The following is a 9744-nucleotide window of genomic DNA, read 5'->3' on the forward strand; positions in this document are numbered from 1 at the left end:
GGGTGTGGGGGCACCTTGGGGCGGCTCCCCAAGCCGGGCCTCTCTGTCCCTGCCTTTCTTTCCATCCTCCTCCTGGAGAGCCGGCCCGTGGGTACGTGCAGTGCCCTCGGGAGAGCCCCAGGCGGCCGGGTTAGCGGGGTCTTTGTTGGCCCCCGGGGACCCCTGAGACAGCTGGGTCAGGAGGGGCCCTTGCTGCCCTCCAGGACTCGCACCAGGAGGCCAGGACCCTGGGGCCGGTGAGGGGGGGTCTGTGGTTTCCCCCAGGGATGGCTGCCCTGCTGTGCTCCGGGGACCTCCCGGGATGGCCAGGCCCGGCGCCGGCCTGGACCTCTCCCGAGACACCGTCCCCCAGGACGGCTGGGCTGGGTGGGGTTCTGTGCCAGAACCCCCCCCGCCCCCCAACGGCTGATGCGCTCACTTTCCCGGGAAGTTCTCCTCTGCCGCTGAACCCCCAAGGGCACAGGGCCAGTTCCCTTCCTTCCTCCCCACCTTGGGGGCTCCTCTTCTCTCCTGACACTCCCTCTTCCTGGCCCAGCAGACGAGCTTGGGCAGCCTCCAGGCCGAAGCTCCACACTCAGGCCAGCGCATCTGGAAGCATCGGGGGCCCCCCTTCTGAAGGTGGCAAGTGATGCTAGCCACCCCCAGGCACCCGGCCCAGGTGCAGGCCCCAGCCTGCTTTACAGATGGACAGGCTGAGGTGGGGCCAACACCCAGAGGCCTCCACAGAAGGGGTGCTCTCTGCAGGCTGGAAAGCTGTGGCCTCCAGCCATTGTTCCCCTGAGTCAGGGCTTTTCCCTCTGACAGCATGGGCAATGGGCCGGAATGCCTGCTCACCTGGCCTTGTTTCTGGGACTGCTCCTCACCTGGGGGACCCCATCCTTATGGTGAAGCAGACAGTTGGGGCTTCCTGGCCGGGCAAGTGGCCTCATAATTAACCACCATAGAGATTACTGGAGGAGAGATGCTGTGTAAGTGCAAAGCATTGTTATTATGGAATTAAAGATCCCAGCTCCTGCCCGCCTCCAGAAGTGGTAATGCAGAGTTGCAGATGAAAAAATTAGGGCTTCCAGACAGTGCTGATGTGAACACCCCCACCCCCTATTTATTCTGGTTCAGAGCATAATTGCCTCATCAAAAGAAAGAAAGACGGAAAATGCCTGCCATGCCCCTCCCTCCTGCTCTGCTTTCCTGCAAGGCTCTGGGTCTTTTCTGGAGCCCGGCCCTGACCCTGTGGGCGCTGGCCGGAGGGACTAGGCAGACCACCTGAGCCTGTTTGAGGGCCTCGGTCTTAGGGAATGGGACTCGGGTCACTCAGAGCCTGGATGGGCCTCCATGTGGGAGGTCTGCCCTTGATTTGGTTTAGTTGTCCACAGTCACAGCAGAGGATGGCACCCAGACCCCTTGCCTTACAGGAGTTTGGGCAGCCTTCCTGGGCTGGGTACCTCGGCGGACCCATCTGTAACAAGAGAGGGATGGCAGGAAGGCCAGGGCCTGGTTATGACTTGGATAGACCGGCACTGCTGTGGCCACTGCTGTGAAGACCTGCAGCCAAGGTCTGCTTGGCCTGTCCACACTGTTGCCAGCTCCAAGTCACTTCCCACCCTCCTGCCTGCAGCCACAGCCCCCAGGGATTCTGCAGGGGTTGGCAGGGGTCTCACCCTCTGTTCCCTATGTGGCAGGGCTGTCAGATCACCCTGGCTCTCTACTGGGACCTTGGGAAATGTGTAAGCTGGTGGGGCTGGGAGGAGGAATTCATTTTCGGAGCAGCCATGAAATGTTCGGAAAATTGCTTTCATGTGCTGGTTAAGTGGTGAGGCCCCTTGAAGGCTTCCAGGCAAGCAGCTTGCTCAAGCCCTGCTCTTGGAACCCAGAATGGTGACTTCCCATGTGGTACTCATGGACACATTTGGGTTTTAAGTACACCCGTTCATTTGGGCAGTCTTTTCCTGGATGGCTGACGCAGGCACTTTGGCCCACGGAAATTACAAGATGCTTCAGAATGAAATGGGAGGTGATGATGGGGAGAGAAGAGGCTGGGATGGGCTGGTTGAGCCAGGAGTGACTGACTGAGTGTTAGAGCAGGAGGACCCTCCAGGGGTCAGCTGGTCTCACTGTCATTTGACCCGCATAGGGTCTGGGTCCCAGAGAGGGGAAGGCACACAGGGTCCTTCTGACTCCCTGTGCAGTGCTCCTTCCTGGGCTCTGAGCTCCACCTGGAGACACTTCAGGCTTGGGCTGTGACATCTGCCTTCCTCTTCAGCATGGCCACTGGGTGCCCCAGGCTGGTTTCTTGCCTCTGGGTAGGCAGGAAGCATTTGAGAGGAAAACGGCTGTGCCACCCACCTCAGACCCTCTGGCAGGCACTGGCATGATCGGTGTTTAGGAGTGACAAGGTGTTGACTGCCCCCTAGCACTGTCTGGCGAGAGGCCAACTTCCAGCTTGTAGAGAAATTCCCTGCTGTCTGTTCCTGACTCTTGTTTTTTGCCTGTGAAATGGGCTCAGCCATTCCAGCCCCTCCTCTGTTCCTTTATTGAGGGATGGATTCTTTTAAGGAGTGAAGGTGCTGACATGTAGAGAGTGACCTGTGTGCCAGGTGCTGGGCTCAGGGCTTCACAGGCTCAGGCAGGACCTGTGTCTTGCCAAGGTCGCATGGCCACTGAGAGAGAGAGCCAGGGTGGGAACAAAGTTTGGCAGGATCCAGCGCTAGAAAGTGAGCATCATCCTGCAAGGCCTCTCTAATTGTGGGGGTTGCGGCTTGTTGAGCTGTCCACAGAGGCCAAGTCTGCTGAGAGACCGATCCTCTGCTTGTGGCTTTCCAATCATGAGTTAGTGTAACCCCTTCGGGACCCCTGGGAGACGAGGCAGCTTGCCCAGGGCTGTGCAGCAGGGTGGGTCTAGCCCTGTGCAGCCCCAGTAGTGGTCGATGGAGATCAGTGGGCCAGGCGTGGCACCTGGCTGAACCTCCGCCAGTGATCCCGGGGCCCCTCGTGCCTGGCTCTGTGCCAGCCAGTGCTGTGATTGGGGAGCTGGCCAGGGAGTGAGGAGGCACCGGCCTGGGCAGCCAGGCTGTGGACAACTGGAGCCTGGTAGGATGGCTCAGAAGAGGACGGTGAGAAGAGGCAGTGTCCCTGTCCAAAGTCCTCATTCAGTCTCCAGAGCACAAGGCATGCCCTTCCTGCCACATCCCCTCTCCCTACCTGGCCTTGGCTCTGCGCGGCCCTCCCTCTGCAGGGAGTGATCTCCAGCGCAGCCTTGCTCACCAGGTCTCCCTGCTCACTCTTTTTTTTTTTTTTTTATATATATATTTTTTTATTGATTTTTTACAGAGAGGAAGGGAGAGAGATAGAGAGTTAGAAACATCGATGAGAGAGAAACATCGATCAGCTGCCTCCTGCACGCCCCCAACTGGGGATGTGCCCGCAACCAAGGTACATGCCTTTGACCGGAATCGAACCTGGGACCCTTCAGTCCGCAGGCCGACGCTCTATCCACTGAGCCAAACCGGTTTCGGCATCCCTGCTCACTCTTGAGTGCTCAAGCTGAGGGCATTGCCCTGGGAAGCCCTCCGGGACCCCCATCTGTGATTATGCCTTTATTGTTGGGGTTGTTTGGTTGCTGTCAGGTTCCCTCACCAGACTGCAGGCTTCCTTGGGGTAGGATCCAGGCCTGCTCGGCTCCTCTCTCTCTGCCTCTGCCCCAGCTTGCCCTGACTGCCTGCCAAGGATGTGGCCCTGGGAGCACTGAGGAATCCCCACAGACAGGTGGCTGTGTCCTTGTGCAGAGAGCTGGCATTTCAGCTGCTGTCCCGGAGCCTTGTCGGGAAGGCTGAGTGGGGTTCCCAGAGAGGTTGCTCTAGTTGGGGAAGATATTCGGTGGCTTGAGAGCAAGAGCTCTGGAATGAATGGTGCTGCGTCATCTATACCTCGAGTAAGTTTCTGAGCCTGTTGTCTCCTCTGTATTATGGAGATGTGAACTGCGCTGAGCTCTTGGGGTTTTGTGAGAACTTGGCAAGGGTTGCAGAAAGCACTTACTAAGAGGCTAATCAGTCATAGCAGCTACTATTGTTGAGGTATCATCTATCCTGCCACTGCTGGCTGGTGCAGTGACCAAGACCCACTTCTGGCTCCAGCACGATTCTCCATGGCCTGCCCCAGTCTGCCTCCAGTGCCCCTTTCTGATGGTCGGTGTGGTTCCCACCAAGGCCTTAGTGGTGGGATGACCCTGGCCTCTCCCCTGCCCCCGCCTGCCTGCAGGACCCCTTCCTTTTGAGCCTTTGATAAGCCATGGGTGGGCCTTGCTTGGTCTCACTCCACTGACAGAGTGAACTGCAGGTGGATGGCCTGCCCTGAGTGCTCCGGGAGTAGGCTCAGAGTGCAGGCCTGTCCTCAAATGAGGTCTGCAGCAACCTGCAGTAAGAGGCCGTTGGGAAGGAGAGCACCGGTGAAGTGGGTTCCTGTACCTTAATGGAGGGGCTCATGCCTGCAAGTGAGACAGGTGGGCCGCCAGGCTGTGATGGTGGCACCTACTGACCCCCACTTCCCACCCTGGGCATAAGTTTGTGCTCCCTAAGATTGCTGTACCTGCGCCTGTCCCTTTCCCTCTCTGTGCTCGTCCTCCCCAACCTAGACCTGGCTTCCTTACAGCTGCTTGCTTTGCCTGCATCCTCCTCACACCCATCGTTTCTTCAGCTTACTCTTAGTCACTGTGTGCTGGGCCGGTGTCTCCTCTCTTCAAGAAAAGGAAAAAGAGCTGGAGACAGGTTGGGGACCTCAGGAGAGGTGGCAGTGGATGCCCACTCTGGCAGGAGAGATGGTCACAAGGTTTGGCTCTAAGATTAATCCCTTCTCTAAGGGGGATTAGAGGCTGAGAAGGCTTTTCAGTCATTTTATATTATTTAAACCCCACCAAGTTCCAAGAAGGATTTGAAGCAGATTATAGTGAAGGACACAAATAGTCTGGGGTCATCAAAAGATCCAGAAGCTATGTAGTGTATGGGGAAGATAGGCATACAAATTTAACTTTAAGCTCCCTGGCAGTCAGATGGGTTCAGGGTTGCATTTCCTATTTTTGGTATCCTTAATTCTATGTATTTTTTCCTCTGTGCTTTGTTTTATTTTTACCAGTTGAAACTCTTCTTCCAAGGTAGATTTTCCATGTAGTGAAATGGACAGATGTTAGCTATCCAGTTGGATGAGTTTTGACTAATGTAGAACCCATGTAACCATCAATCAAATCAAGGTAATGTCTCCATCATCTCGGAAAGTTTGCAAGTATCCCTTTTTTAAAATTCTCCCCTGAGGGTATGCTTACTGATTTTAGAGAGAGGGAGGGAGAGAGAGAGAAACATCTTACACATCCCTTCGGGTAAGATCCGAAACTTAGGCATGTGCCCTGGCTGGGAATTGAACCCGCAACCTTTTGGAGTATTCAGCGATGTTCCAACTAACTGAGCCACACCAGCCAGGGCTGTAAGTATTACTTTATAGTCAAGTGTCCCCCGTCCCCTGTAAGGTGGCCAATATTCTGATTTCTCTCATCATGGCTTAGACTCACCTGTTCTTGAACTTTATATAAGTGGAAGCATATAGTATATACTCTTTGGAGTCTGGCTTCTCTCATTCAGCATAATGGTTTTGAGATTTTCATCCACGTGTTGTGTAGAAGTTCTCTTTTTGTTGCTGGCTCCCTGATGCACCTATCCCAGTCGTGTTCCATTTATGAATATGAATTTATATATTTGTCCATTCTCTTGCTGATCAATATCTGCCTCTAATTTTTGTATGCTGTGTATTTTTAAGTCCTGAAACACTAGTGTTGTCAGTATTTTACAAAACCTGATATCCACTTATGTGTGCCTTGAGGCATGGCCAGGGAGTTTGTGCCACCAAATCCTGGATCCCCTGCTCTGTGCTTGTTCAGAAAGTGGTGTGAACACTTTCTGTTCACAGCCCTCCTCACGTGTCTAAGTTTGGAAACCCTCTTCCCAGATTGCCTGTGGGGGGAAGCACCTTAGGTTTTTGAGTTACCTGTGTTTGTCCTGGGCCCCTTTCCACTCCAGAGACCCTGGTGGGAAGAGGCTTCTAGGAGAGCAGGAGGTAGGAAAGGATGGAGGCCTTCCTGGGAGCTGACTGAATCCCTCCCCCGGCTTCTTAACCACACCTTGTCCCTACTCCTCTTTATCCCTGGCTGCCTGCCAGGACACCCCAACAGGTAGATACTCCTGGCTGCTTCTGCTTCAACTCTGAGAGGCCCAGCCCAGTAGAGACCCCACCACTCAAGAAGCCCAGGTGGGGGGTGGGAGGATTGCTTGGGAGCCATTCCCTGTGTCCCTAACACTTCAGGCTCTGCTCTTCACACTGAGGGAGTTGGCATGCCTGTGCTATTTTTACAAATCTTTACTGTTACTTTTTTTCTGCATAATAAGCCTTAGCAAAAGATTTACATATCTACTCAAATGCCACCTCCTCAGAGAGGCCCTCCCCGCTGCCCCAGGCACTTTGTATAAAATAGTCCTCACTGCCATCCCTCTGCTCTCTGCTGTTCTCCTCCAGACCCCTGACCACCACAGGTGCTCCCTTGTTTATGCCTTCCCACTCCCCACACCCCCCAAACCAGAGACGTGGATGCATTTCCAGGCAGCAGTATGCTAGTGAGAGGAGTGACCAGCACATTAATTATGTGATAGAGCCTGCAACCAGCCACTCCCCACCCCCACACACCCGCGGGGGAGACCCTGCCCACCACCCTCTGCATTGGCTGTGGATCTGGGGCAACAGGGCTCAGCAGAAAGATTCTATCTCAGAGCCTCCCTTGAGGTTTTGTTCTTATAGTTCAGGGACTAGGGCATTGGTTCTCAACCTTCCTAATGCCGCGACCCTTTAATACAGTTCCTCATGTTGTGGTGACCCCCAACCTTAAAATTATTTTCGTTGCTACTTCATAACTGTAATTTTGCTACTATTATGAATCGTAATGTCAATATCTGATATGCAGGATGTATTTTCATTGTTACAAATTGAACATAATTAAAGCATAGTGATTAATCACAAAAACAATCTGTAATTATATATGTGTTTTCCGATGGTCTTAGGCGACCCCTGTGAAAGGGTTGTTCGACCCCCAAAGGGGTCGAGACCCACAGGTTGAGAACCGCTGGATTAGGGGAAGCTCAGGGCGCCTGAGCAGGGGCTGGGAGAGCAGGGCTGAGTGGAGAACACCCCTGCCCCTGGTGCCTGGCAGGATGGGTCTGGTGTGTGATGGGCAGGGGAGGGATGTGCTGCTGACACCAGGGTGCCACTGTGCACCATGCACCATGCCTCAGTCTGGTGGCCTGGTGATCGGCAGGGCTGCTGGCAGTGGTTAACCAGTGGTTCCCAATCTTTTTGTGGCCACACTCCACCTAAGCATCTCTAAAATGTCCCCCTTGTGACATATACTAATTCTTGTTATTCAAAAAGTGAACTCCTATTCATGTGGAGGAAGCCTAAAAGACCATTAACTTGATCTAAACAAGCTTCCAAAGAACATGGCATCCATGAAAGAGAAAAATAAAAGAACAAAAGGACAGTTGAAGTACTGAGGAAGAAATCATTAAGAAATTGTTAAAAAATAATAATATGAAGTGATGAAAAAATAGCAAATCAAGTTTCAAAAAACATAATAGAGAACTGAAATGCATAAATATGTCACAATATATATTTATATACTGTATATGAGGCCCCTAGAACCATAAGAAATGCAAAAAATTCACTGTTAATAACTTATTCTCGAATTGCCCCCCTTAAAAATCAAATTGCCCCCCCCTTGGGGCGTGTGCCTCATGTTGGGAACCACTGGGTTACACTTCACAAACGCACAAACCAAGGCTCTGAAAGCTGCTTGATGGGCTGAGGGTCTGGGATCTTTAATGTCTCCTGGGACAAACGGAGCCTTTCTCTGTAGGTGGAGCAGGCTCAGGTGGGATGCTCCACAGTGTGGCCTGAGGAGGGAGAACAAACAGTGCCTTCCCAGTGGCAGCCTTAGCTCTGTACCCACTTCTTCCTGTACGCTCACCCCAGTGCTCCCCGAGCCCTCAGAGTCCCCTCCTGTGACAATACTGGCTCCCCGACCCCCTATCCCAGCTGTGTGGCTGGGCAGCACTGTTCCGCCCTCTGCACATCTCTGTGGGTCTCTGTGGGTTTGGGTACCTCTGCTCCTACACAAGCAGGCTCGGGGGTGAGGAGACAGCAGATGGCATGTGAAGTCACCCGCCTCTGACTGCCCTGATGTGCTGGGCTGGTTGCTATGGGGAGAAGCAAGAGCAGATGGAGGGCTGGGGCCGGCTTCTTGACCACACCCTGTCCCTGCCTGCCCAGGCTGTCACCCCAAGCCCAGTGGCCACCAGCAGCTAAGCTTTCTCCCTGAGGACGGGCTTATCTCTGTGCCCCACCTGCTCCCACCCTCCTTTCCTTCAGCCAGAACCCAGCCTCTGTCTTCCCCACCCCTGTTTCTTCTGCCAGCCTGATTCACCCTCCAGGCAGTATTGAGGGGAGGACGCCAGGCGTGTGTCCCAGTGCCAAGGAGAAGCGCAAGTGCACCCAGGCCCCAACCTTCTCATTAGGATAGGAGAGCTCCCACCTGCCTGACAGCACCCAGGAAGGTCCCCCACCTAGAGAGTGGAAGAGGGGGCTGCAAAGGAGAAAGGGGGACTGAGGGTACCAGAGTCAGCACCCTGAGTTGGGCAGAGAGACCCTGGGCCCCTTTCTGAAGCAGGCACCTCCCTATAGGTTCCCCTGCTGAGCTTTAATTTTCAAATTAGAAAAGCAGTTAACAGAATTAGGAGAGAATGCTGCTCCTTCCAGTTCCTTGAAACAGCCAGAGTGTGGAGGGAAGGAAGTGCAGGAAGGTGAGGGCACTGGATTTTCTGGAATCCAGGCCTGGATCTGGGAGGCCAGTCTGTCTTCTGCCCAAACCCAGGCCCCCTCCCCATCCCTCACTTTGTCCCTGCACCTGATCACTCCATCCTCACACCTTTTGTCCTGGCCCTGCCCCTGCACCCACATCTCTGGGCCTGGCCTGGGGGATGCAGAAGGGAATGGCAGGCTGAGGACCAGAGCCTCCCTGCCCCAGTGGAGGTAACTGGGGAGAGATTTGGCTCCAGGCTGTGGGGCCCGCCCACCTCCCCACAGTCAGAATCACCACTGTAATGACAAATGAACTGCCTGGTTGATTACTCCACCCTCAAAGGTCAGCGGAGGATAGGAAAGCTCTTATGACTGACAGCTCTAACACCCGCCCTAAGAGTGCCTACTCTGCTCTCTCTGGCGTCACCTGGGTGCTTTTCCATGGGGACACGCCTGGGTAGCTAGGTTATGGGTGTAGCTTTGCCGCTTCCTGGCAGTAGGACCTGGGCAAGGCCCTACCTCTCTCTGAACCTCTGGGTAGTGATATCTCTATCCTGGCCCTCAGTGTGGCAGCAAGGACCGTGTCCGGGCTGTGTGTTAGACGGCAGTTCTTGATGCAGCTGGGCTCATCTCTTCTCCAGGCCACCAACAGGGGTCCCTTGACACCCTCACCCAGGCAGAGCTGGCTCCAGCTCGAAAGCTGGTTTTGAGCTTGCCAAGGTGAGTGGTCAGCCCAGAGGGAAGGCTGAATTCGATACCCCGTGGCCCTTCAGATATATCATTTCTTCCTGTCCCTGGGGCTGGCAGCACTCACCTCCGGTCTCAGGAAATCCTTTCCTGCTGTTGCTCTGAGAGTCAGCC

The sequence above is a fragment of the Myotis lucifugus genome, unplaced genomic scaffold (assembly GCF_000147115.1).
Source record: "Myotis lucifugus unplaced genomic scaffold, Myoluc2.0 scaffold_35, whole genome shotgun sequence".
Lineage (NCBI taxonomy): Eukaryota > Metazoa > Chordata > Mammalia > Chiroptera > Vespertilionidae > Myotis > Myotis lucifugus.